The following is an 11,946-nucleotide window of genomic DNA, read 5'->3' as shown; positions in this document are numbered from 1 at the left end:
CTACTTTATGCAAGAGTCACGGTGATCTTCACCTTTCCTTTTTCATTTTATCCTTTGGCAAGCTCAGCATGTTGGAAAGAACATGATATATATATACATCTAATTGGATGTGGGGGAGCATGAATTATTATTGTTGACATTACCCTTGAGGTAAAAGGTTGTGGGGCAAAACTACAAGCCCCTATCTTTATCTGTGTCCGGTTAAAACTCCGTAATCACAAGTATCGCGTGAGTGTTAGCAATTATGAAGGACTAAGTGATAGTTGAGTATGTGGGCTTGCTTTTAAGCTCTGACATAGACTCTTTCCGATGTTATGATAAATTGCAATTGCTTCAATGACTGAGGGTATAATTTGTTGGTGCCCAATAAGGTTTATGATTCATACTTTGGCTTTGTGAAAAGATCATCACTTGAACATAAGTAATCATATGACAAATCTATATATGTTGCTGTTATGAAAACTAGCAACGTGGCCCGCTCGATGCGCGGGCTAGGATTTTACAAATGCAATTCGTACATCTCGACCTTATATTTATCTTGATATTATTTTATTTGATTTTTTTTGAAGAAATTGTGGCCTAATTTGGTTCCATATATTGAATGCTCCTTTTGCAAAAAATAATAGCATCTTCGATACCTTCTTGTACCTACATGTCATGCATTTTTTCACCAACTGTATTTCTTTATGATCAAACCCGTTGTACAATTCATGTTTATCTATTGTAATGGTGTTTCTAGTGTGGTTCTCTATTTTAAGAATATTTTTCTATAATTAATCACATAATAAGTGGGTGTTAATGGTTTCATATAGGCATAGCTAAATATCTTAAGGAATGTCTAAAAATGACACATTACTTACGACTTGTAGAATTGTGTACTAATAATTTGCAAGTTTTGTAGCTATAGAAATATATGTGAAATGATACCTATTTACATGCAATATTAACATTAAAGTTTCTAAGTTCGTATGTCCACCTCAGCAAGAAAATATCGATTCATGCATTATAATTGTTGACCTCCTTGGTAGTTAGTTAGAAACTTTTCAGCAAACATGCCCTTCAAGTTATCCATCCCTTCCCTGAGACATAACACCATTAACTGAAAAAATTGAATATGCATAATCATGTGTATATGAAAAAAATACAAACTTGACTTTGCAAACTCAAGATAAGAGAGCTAAATAGAAAAGTTCAGCAGTTTTCCATACAAGAATGCATTGGCGGACAGCAGCATTTCAAACATCTTGTCACATCACATAATATTGATGAGATTGCAAATTTACAATTCTCGAACTTTCTTTAGGCATTGTTTTTTCCTATCTTGTAAGAAGTGACATCCTCCTGTGCTAAGGATATGAAACTATATGCATTGCCAGATTGCAATTAATTAAGATCCTCTAACAATTGTAATTAGAAGCAAAAAAAAGGATTTAAGTCCTTTTCTAAGGGCATCTCTTTGTCGACAGGCATGTATATAGAGACTCAGTTATAATTCCCCTGGAAAATAAAAGATTTGGTTACAGTTTTGCTTAAGGGAAAAATATCAATAAGTGCTTTTAATCACGATGATCTATACAACGAAATAATGGGAAGAATCAATGATTGTAATAACATACTTAACCTCCAAGTACCATGATATACTTTTCCAATCAAATCTGGATATACTTGACGATTGCTGCATAATAGGGAAATAACACATATAAGACATGTATGTTTTCTGCAAATAGGATTGCGTCACCAATCTTTCTCGTGTAGCCATGTATAAGTACAACCTAGTCAACTTCCTTGCGCACGGAGCCACGGATAGCAAGCGTCCAAGAGTGTTGGAATTCGCCCACACCAACGATCTCATCAAAGTCATACGAACACACGTGTACAAACTTTTTAGCCAAGGGCTGTTGTGTAATATATTTTTCCTCTTTATTTCTTTTCTGCCTTTTCTCCCCGATACAACTCACGGTGTTTCCAATAAAGAGGAGTACGTCCTGGGTTGTCACCCCTGGTAGTTTGTTGTTGTACTTCGAGGCTCCAACTGCCTCCTTCACGATTCTTCCTATGGAACTTGCCGCCAAGAACAGTATAGTTGTCTGCACTAATACAAGTTGATGGTGGTGGAGCTAAAAATGCTCCATGCTTTCTCCTATAACATCTGCACGACCTTTCTGAAGGTAGTGAACAATGACATTATATACGGTTCCCCGCCCCAAGCTCCGATGGTGATGCAGGTCACATGTGCCCTCACAGTTTCCCTTACTGTGTGTGTTCCCGGCTTCCTGCATGTCCTTTATCGACTGCGGGGGCATAGTCAATGCTAGTGCACGAGAAGAAATCTAGACACTCGTCACATCCGTTCTGACTTCTTAGCTGCCACATTGTTGATACCAATGCATGTGTAGTTGCTCTCCGGTAAGTTAAGTCTGTTATCTTCTCAAGAAAAAAGTTTAATCAGATCAGTTAGTTGTCATTGAAATATAAGTATCCATCCTATCAATGGTTAGATAATTCTAGTTTTTGTGTGAATTTTCTTATTTTTCGATGAGTGCATGCGTTGTACTCCTCCTAAATATAAGACCTTTCAGAGATTCCAATACTGCAAGATGAGTGAATCTACACGCGTCTATATACATCTATGTGTAGTTCATATTGAAATCTCTAAAAGGGCATATATTTAGAAATGAAGGGAGTATATAGCAGCCAAGCTAGCTTCTGCTATAAGATCTACGTGGTGGAGAATGCATGCGTACATAAGCATGCTAGGCCAGCTTCTGCTGTAGCGTTTTTTAATGAAGATCCCATGAGTCATGGAAGGTGGAGAAAATAAAAGGTTTTTTTTTGTTAAGATCCCATACATGAGGCAAGCAACGTCCATGTGGTGGAGAAAAAGAAAACTGAAAACGGCAGGACCGAAACGGTTTTTACATTATAATTATGTAATAGCAGATTCTCAAAGGAAAAAAATCATGTAATGGCAACGGTAGGTAATTTTCTAAACATAAAATCTTATCTAGTGGATATATCATTTTATAGTCTACTAAAATAAATGGTCGGATGTTTCTATTTTTTTGGTAATTTCTAGCTTAGTTCTCTCTTTTGTTATGACACCTTTACTTACGACATGTAGGTATATATGTGTACCAATAATCTGCAACTTTTGTATATATAGCAATATATATGAAATTTACCTATTTATGTGCAATATTAAATAATTTCTGTAGTAGCAATACTATCAAGGACATTTAAATTTCTAAGTTTGTTATATCTACATCAGTAAGAAAATAGTGATTCATGCAGTGTTATGGTTGAGTACCTTGGTAATTAGTTTGGAATTTTTCAGCAAACTTGTCCTTGAAGTTATCCATCCCTTCCCTGAGACATAACACCATTCACTGGAAATTTTGAATATTCATAATCCTGTGTATATAAAAAAAATACAAACTTGACTTTGCAAACTCAAGATAAGAGAGCTGAATTGAAAAGTTTAGCAGTTTTCCATACAGCAATATATTGGCGGACAATAGCATTTTGAATATTTTGTCACATTACATAATCAAAAACAATGAAAACTATAAGCCGCTGCATCTGGCCTCGACGTTTGGTTCATTTCTGTAGTCTCGATGCCAGAAGAACTTTGCTGCCCTGCTACTAATACTGAACATTAGCAGTTTGCATGTGTTGAACTTAATATCATCTTGCAGGTGTCAACATATACAAAAATAAGTAATCATCTATGAATATATGGACATGTGATGGTTAAGGGTAAATCGTATTCGAGCCATTGTTCACAGTACCAGTTGTGGCTAGGCAAGCATCAACCTGCCGTTACCTGTCCATTGTCGAGGAGAAGGTTGCAGCCAGTAGAATGAACTTGAGGACTGTCATTGGCGACATGCCAAAACCGTTTTCTCTAGGATGTGGAAAGACCAAGGCAGACTGTCGACACTGAGCTGCTCACTTGCCCACGTGTGCTTTCCCTTTTGTTCTCCTTCAGCAACATGTCCATGCACGTCACACCAAGAAAAACACGCTAGGTGCTCCACATAGATTCTCGTAGATCTAATTAAGTTGAAGCTGCAGATGGACTTCAAGATTCAGATGACAGTGGCATAAATATTTAAAACCATTCTGTCTATAACATTGGTATAAATCATTCAATCTCTGAACAGTAGACTACATTGGAAAACAACACAGATTACGTAAGCACAAAAATACACTACCATCTTATATACATACCACAGGGCTTGAGTAGGTAGATAGGAACTAAACGTAAATTTCTGCAACTTTATAGCAGTCTGCGCGCATGACCTCACAGTCCAAGCATGAGAGGGAAGTCGTTCTTTTATTTCTCTATCTCCAAGCATTTATAATTTCTGTTTACCCACGATTTCCACGGAGAAGTTTGCCGACCTAATCAAGATTAAGTTGTGATTCTGCTCCAATGTGTCACCAGAAACCAGACAGTAGGCGGAGGGAGGAAGAATACATAAGCATGATCTTCCGTTTACACAGTACCTCTAAAAGAAGATGTATCAAATAATTCCGTCAAACATACTGTAGACCTCATCTTATAACACTGTTCGGGTCTACTGAGTGTAATACAGAAGAAGAAAAAAGATCCTAATATCTAACAATCTATTGACCATATGCTACAAAATATAGAGAAATAGATGGTGCTTTTTATGTATGTTACCTGTGCCTTGCTCGATCACATGCGCGTGTGCAATATCTGTTTATCTGACGCTGAGCGGCTGCAGACCTGCACAAAGGAATTGATCTCAACAACACTGCTGATCTACATGTTGAGTTGAGGTGCATGATGCAGATGCATGCTTTTGGTGAATTACTAATTACTAATGATTAGAGGGAGGGAGAGCGTCAGGACCTGATGGTGTAAAGAATCAAGAAACTTCCCGCTGCGGGCCAAACATACATGTTGCTATGTCTGGATCTTCATATCCGCTAGATCAAACCGGTCGTTCATCCATGGGAAATCACTGCCATCATAATCGTAGCATCTTTTTCTCCACGGATCTCCATGTCCGCTGGATCGTGTCGGTCGCCCAGGCGGTGCAGCTAATCATGTATGGAAGGAGCGGCTACAGCAAGATCATGTATGGATGATCTTGTGAGCTAAATCCAAGAAGATTTCATGGCGGTGGAGTCATGTAGGGGAGGAGAGGAGGAGGTTGGTCGACCAGAAGGATCGAGGGCATCCGTAGGCAGACGTGGTGGCGGCCTGAAGATGGAGCCTCCATTGGTCAATAGGAAAGTTATACGGGAAAGCTTTTTAGGGTACAGAAAGTTACGGGGAATTGATGAGAAGATTTATGGAAACCTTTTTATACGGGGAATATATCAGTAGAAAAGGCCCAAGGAAAATTAGTACATGGCATTGGTGGGTAATTCTGTCAACTCTAATCTAACGGTTGTGGTTATTTGGTCTGATAAATTAAAGGTCGGATGTTTCTAATTATTGTGTGATTTTCTAGACTATTTCTCTTTTTTGTGGTTATGCCGTTAACCCCGTTAATTACTTTTTATATATAATAGATAATCATGATGCCTTGATGTCCGTATTTTATTTTTATCGATGCCTCTACTTCTAAACATGAGGTCATATTTATTGTTATCGGCTTTTCGCTTGAGGACAAGCGAGGTATAAGCTTGGGGGAGTTGATACGTCCATTTTGCATCATGCTTTTATATCGATATTTATCGCATTATGGGCTGTTATTTCACGATATGTCACAATACTTATGGCTATTCTCTCTTATTTTACAAGGCTTACCATGAAGAGGGGGAATGCCGGCAGCTGAAATTCTGACTGGAAAAGGAGCAAATATTGGAGACCTATTCTGCGCAACTCCAAAAGTCCTGAAACTCCACGGAATATCTTAAAAGAAATAAAGAAAAATCGTCGCCAAAGATGAAGGCCAGGGGGCCCACACCCTGCTCACGAGGGTGGGGGGCGCGCCCCTCCCCCCTGGGCGCGCCCCCCTACCTCGTGGGCCCCCTGGTGGCTCTCCGACGCCCATCTTCTCCTATATGAAGTCTTTCGATGAGAAAAAAATAAGAAGCAACCTTTCGGGACGAGACTCCGCCGCCACGAGGCGGAACCTTGGCGGAACCAATCTAGGGCTCCGGCAGAGCTGTTCTGCCGGGGACACTTCCCTCCGGGAGGGGGAAATCATCACCATCGTCATCACCAACGCTCCTCTCATCGAGAGAGGGCAATCTCCATCAACATCTTCACCAGCACCATCTCATCTCCAAACCCTAGTTCATCTCTTGTATCCAATTCTTGTCTCCAAGTCCGGGATTGGTGCTAGTAGGTTGCTAGTAGTGTTGATTACTCCTTGTAGTTGATGCTAGTTGGTTTATTTGGTGGAAGATCATATGTTCAGATCCTTTATGCACATTATATCCCCTCTGATTATGAAGATGAATATGCTTTGTGAGTAGTTACGTTTGTTCCTGAGGACAAGGGAGAAGTCTTGCTATTAGTAGTCATGTGAATTTGGTATTCGTTCGATATTTTGATAAGATGTATGTTGTCTAACCTCTAGTGGTGTTATGTGAACGTCGACTACATAACACTTCACCATTATTTGGGCCTAGAGGAAGGCATTGGGAAGTAATAAGTAGATGATGGGTTGCTAGAGTGACAGAAGCTTAAACCCTAGTTTATGTGTTGCTTCGTAAGGGGCTGATTTGGATCCATATGTTTCATGCTATGATTAGGTTTACCTTAATACTTTTGTTGTAGTTGCGGATGCTTGCAATAGAGGTTAATCATAAGTGGGATGCTTGTTCAAGTAAGAACAGCACCCAAGCACCGGTCCACCCACATATCAAATTATCAAAGTACCGAACGCGAATCATATGAGCGTGATGAAACCTAGCTTGACGATATTCCCATGTGTCCTCGGGAGCGCTTTTCCTATTATAAGAGTTTGTCCAGGCTTGTCCTTTGCTAAAAAGGATTGGGCCACCTTGCTGCACTTTATTTACTTTTGTTACTTGTTGCTTGTTACCATTTATCTTATCACAAAACTATCTGTTATCACTTATTTCAGTACTTGCAGAGAATACCTTGCTGAAAACCGCTTATCATTTCCTTCTGCTCCTCGTTGGGTTCGACACTCTTACTTATCGAAAGGACTACGATAGATCCCCTATACTTGTGGGTCATCAATCATCTACGCACAGACCTGGCTCGGATGCCACTGTTTGGAAACGTAGCATGCAATTTCAAAAAAATTCCTACGCTCACGCAAGATCTATCTAGGACATGCATAGGAACGAGAGGGGGAGAGTGTGTCTATGTACCCTGGTAGACCAAAAGCGGAAGCGTTTGACAACGCGGTTGATGTAGTCGAACTTCTTCTCATTTCGACAGATCAAGCAACAAACGTATGTCACCTCCGAGTTCTGCACACGTTTAGCTTGATGACGTACCTCAAACTCTTGATCCAGCAAAGTGTCGAGGAAGTAGATGAGTTCCGTCAGCACGACGGCATGGTGACGGTGATGGTGAAGTGATCCGCACAGGGCTTCACCTAAGCACTATGAGAATATGACCGAGGGTGTAATCTGTGGGGGGAGGCGCCGCACACGGCTAACAATTGTTGGTGTATCTTCTAGGCGCCTCTCCCCATGTATATATAGGTGGGAGAGGGAGGGGAGCAGCAAGGGGGTGCCCCAAGTAGGAGGAATCCTACTTGGGCGCCTCCCCAATTCGGCCTCCCCCCTTCCATAAGTTCCGGAGGGGGAAGGAAGGAGGAGGGAGGAGCGAAGGAAGGGGGAGGCCGAATCCCTCCCCTTCCTTCTCTCTTCCCCTCTTTCCTTCTCCTCTGGTTTGGCCAATATGGGGGTTCAACATCCTCTGCTGGCTGCTGCCTTTCCCCTCTTGGCCCGTTAGGCCCATATCTTTTGCCGCGGGTGCCCGGAACCCCTTTCGGTGACCCGATATGTACCCGGAACACTTCCAGTGTCCGAATACTATCGTCCTATATATAAATCTTTACCTCTCGACCATTTCGAGACTCCTCGTCATGTCCGTGATCTCATCCGAGACTCCGAACAACATTCGGTCACCAAATCACATAACTCATATAATACAATATCGTCATCGAACGTTAAGCGTGCGGACCCTACGGGTTTGAGAACAATGTAGACATGACCGAGACACCTCTCCGGTAAATAACCAATAGCAGAACCTGGAGGCTCATATTGTCTCCCACATATTCTACGAAGATCTTTATCGGTCGAACCGTAATGACCACATATGTTATTCCCTTCGTCATCAGTATGTTACTTGCCCAAGATTGGATCGTCGGTATATTCATACCTAGTTCAATCTCGTTACCGACAAGTCTCTTTGCTCATTCCGTAATACATCATCTTGCAACTAACTCATTAGTCACTTTGCTTGCAAGGCTTCTTATGATGTGTATCACCGAGAGGGCCCAGAGATAACTCTCCGATACTCGGAGTGACAAATCCTAATCTCGATCTATGCCAACCCAACAAACACCTTCGAATATACCTGTAGAGCATCTTTATAATCACGCAGTTACGTTGTCACGTTTGATAACACACAAGGCATTCCTCAGGTATCCGGGAGTTGCATAATCTCATAGTCGAAGGAATATGTATTTGACATGAAGAAAGCAATAACAATAAAACTGAACGATCAATATGCTATGCTAACGGATGGGTATTGTCCATCACATCATTCTACTAATGATGTGATCCTGTTTATCAAATGGCAACTCATGTCTATGGTTAGGAAAGTTAACCATCTTTGATCAATGAGCTAGTCTAGTAGAGGCTTACTAGGGACATAATATTTTGTCTATGTATCCACACATGATATCAAGTTTCCAGTTAATACAATTCTAGCATGAATAATAAACATTTATCATGAAATAAGGAAATATAAAATAACAACTTAATATTGCCTCTAGGGCATATTTCCTTCACGTAGACTGATGGTTGTCCGGACAGAAACAGAGGCCAAAAGGTCTACTAAGATAGGAACACTATCTAAGAGATTTTATTCTAGATTTTGAGCAAGCCTTTTGCGAGAACCAGTGATCCCCTCTTAATAGTGCGGGATCCCTATACTCAAATAAAAGTAAAACAGAGAAGTACCTAAAGCTTTGCATCTTGTTTCACTTTCCTTTCAGTATCTTGAATATGTAAGTTTTGAAACACACTAATATCTTCCAGGAACAAAACCTGAGATGCACTTGACAGAATTGATTAGTTCCATTTATGTATGTTGTCAACAACTTATTAAAATAATATTAAGGGCATGATTACACTTTCACCTAGCCAAGGGACATCGGAAAAAACATTACCAATTGACTCTTTACTCCCACAGAAAAGATACTCAGATTCACACTCCCACCATGGTGTAACAAAACATCTCTGGTCAGAATACTTTTTTCAGGACCAACCAAAGAAACCTTTTAATCCTATGTGGGATTTTAACCTTCCAAAGGAATCTACTAGGACATTTTTCACCTAGCTACATTATAGAGTAGATGAATTTCACACTGTATTCCCCAGAAGATGAAAAAGGCCAAGATAACTTATCATCTTCCTTGTTGAGTGAAACACTACTGCAAATATCAATCAACTTTTGCCACAATTCTGCTTTCTCCCCAACCAAAGCTCTTCTAAAACTAAAGGAATTGAGATTGCAAGAAAGAGCTTCATACACTGTAATATGATGATTTTGAGAGATGTTATATAATCTGAAAAAGGATATGGCCAAATTATCCTTCCCATCCACCTATCTTCCCAAAACCTAGTTTTTTTGCCATTCCCCACCCAAAATTTGCAACAAGACAACTCATTAATTTTTAGCAGCCCCTGCAGAAAATAAGAACCTCCTTGCGCAAGTTGAACTTGACCTAATGTTGAGCTACCAATATACTTATCCCATAATATCTTATGCCACAACCCTTTCATGTTGAATAGCTTCCACAACCATTTAGCAAGCAAGGCAATATTCATAAGCTCTAGGTTCAACACACCCAAGCCACTAAAATCCTTGGATCTGCAAACACAATCCCAGGCCACTAAGTGATATTTCTGCTTTTCTTTCTCTCCACTTTAAAGTCAGTCCTGGGCCTGTCATACCTTTTTTTTGACTCCCTTTAGGGATTCTCCAACAACAATCCGCAAAAAACCTCCTGCATCTGTCCGCGGACAGGGGTGCAGTCCACGGACATAGATGCGGGAGGCAGCCATCCAACACTAGCCGCATACATTTTGACAGCAACTCAAACCAACCGGACGAAATTCATGTAAACCGGATGGTGTTCATTCAAGTTCGGATATAATTTACATAAAGAGGTCAATATTTCGACCATTTAACTAAAAAACAAAAAAAAACTAAACCCTATATCGGACGACCACCTCGTATGTGTGGCTGCCCTGCCCTACCGCACCGCCGTCTTTGTTGGTGCTGTCGCCGTCATGGTCCCTCCAGCGGCGGAACGACGCCGAAGGTCCACGACAACCTTGCCCAGCGGTTGCCTGTCGCTCGTGGAGGAGTCACTCTGCCTCCCTGCTGCATTGTGTGGAGGGAAGCCACGGCCACTACCGACATGGTCTGCGGAGCCCTGGCGGTGGCCTTGCCGCGACCGGCATTCACGGAGCAGTCGCTGAGAGACCACTCCTCGCCTATCTTGGCAAGTTCGCCCTCAAGGCGGTGGCGGCGCCTGGCGTCCGTCTCTGTGGTGGTGATGGAGCGGTCGGTCGCCCACGCGGCGGCATTGTCGGGGTCTTTGCGGACCCAGTCCGGCGCCACGTCGCTCTTGGTGAACGCGGAATGACGACTGGCATTGCACCGATCATAGTGCTCCTGCTATCGAGCCGTGCGCTCCGCCTCGGAGAGGATGGACCTCGAGCCCAAGGGACCGTCGAGGTAGTGGAGGAGGCGGCCGTGCACCTTCTTGATCGTGGGCGGCAGCTCCTCCTTGACGGCGAGGCGGTGGTGGCGCAGCAGGGAGAACGGTGGCGGGGACGCAAGCTTGTCCTTGACGCGGCGTCCGATCTGGATGCCACGGTGGTGCGGGGGCGAGGCCAGCTCCTCCTTGACGCGGCGTCCGATCTGGACCCCGCGGTTCTGCCGGGACGAGGCCGACTCCTCCCTCACTAGCAGGAGCATGGCCTGCTCGGTCTTGATGTGGTGGCGCGGCAGCGAGGCCAGCTCCTCCTTCATGCACGCTGGCGGACCCATGTCCCGGAGTGACCGCTCCATCTTTAACTCGATCTGACGGATGAAATCTTCGTTTGTCAGAGCGGCCTCCTTGAGGAGTCGGGGTGGCTCCTGCGGCTACCGCGGTGCCGCCTGGTCCTCCTCGTCATTGAAGGAGATGATGATCTCCTCCTTGGCGGAGGATCCGGCCGCCGTGGACGCTGACGAGCCTGGAGAGCATGTGTGGTGGTGCCAAGACTCGCCAAAGGAGGAGCTTCCGCCAACTCCGCACGCCGGCGCGGAGCACCACGACTTCGGCATTACCGCAACTTGGGTTGAAGAGGGGGATGGACGGGCTCGGGGCATGGAGACGGGGGAGGGGAGGGGAGGGGCTTGGTGCTCAAAGAGGGGGAAGGGTGGTGCATCTCTGTGCAACTCCGACGCACAGCTTAAATAGACGCGACGAGGAGCAGGTGAAGGGTCGGTCAGCCGCTTTAATGCAGCGCAGCGGCCAGAGTTGGTTCACCGGGAACCTACGTTCGCATTGAAGCGGTGGCCGCCGAGAGGTCGCGTCGGTCAGCGCCGCCTTCCCTCCCTTGCTCCCTCCATTCACATCTCAGCATCACTGTCGGCCTCCGCGTGCTCAGGGACGACATGAATGCGGCGCTTGCATTGAAAGGAAAGTGCGGGAGGGGCGGTTGATGGGTTTTTGGTGGGCCAGGGTGGTCAGAAGC

At 43.5% G+C, this 11,946-nt stretch overlaps 1 long non-coding RNA gene across 1 annotated transcript; it reads right to left on the bottom strand.

Moving 5' to 3' along the window:
* Positions 1 to 1,291: 1,291 nt before the first annotated feature.
* Positions 1,292 to 5,282, bottom strand: LOC123065829 (uncharacterized). Its single transcript, XR_006431147.1, has 4 exons — positions 4,880 to 5,282; positions 4,688 to 4,753; positions 3,308 to 4,068; positions 1,292 to 2,424 (listed from the first exon to the last, which is right to left on the bottom strand). It is a non-coding gene; the product is annotated as an uncharacterized lncRNA (long non-coding RNA).
* Positions 5,283 to 11,946: the final 6,664 nt, after the last annotated feature.

Source organism: Triticum aestivum, chromosome 3B (genome assembly GCF_018294505.1).
Source record: "Triticum aestivum cultivar Chinese Spring chromosome 3B, IWGSC CS RefSeq v2.1, whole genome shotgun sequence".
In the NCBI taxonomy this organism is placed as follows: domain Eukaryota; kingdom Viridiplantae; phylum Streptophyta; class Magnoliopsida; order Poales; family Poaceae; genus Triticum; species Triticum aestivum.
Note: the sequence above shows the minus strand (reverse complement) of the source record. Positions and strands in the feature narration are given on the sequence as shown.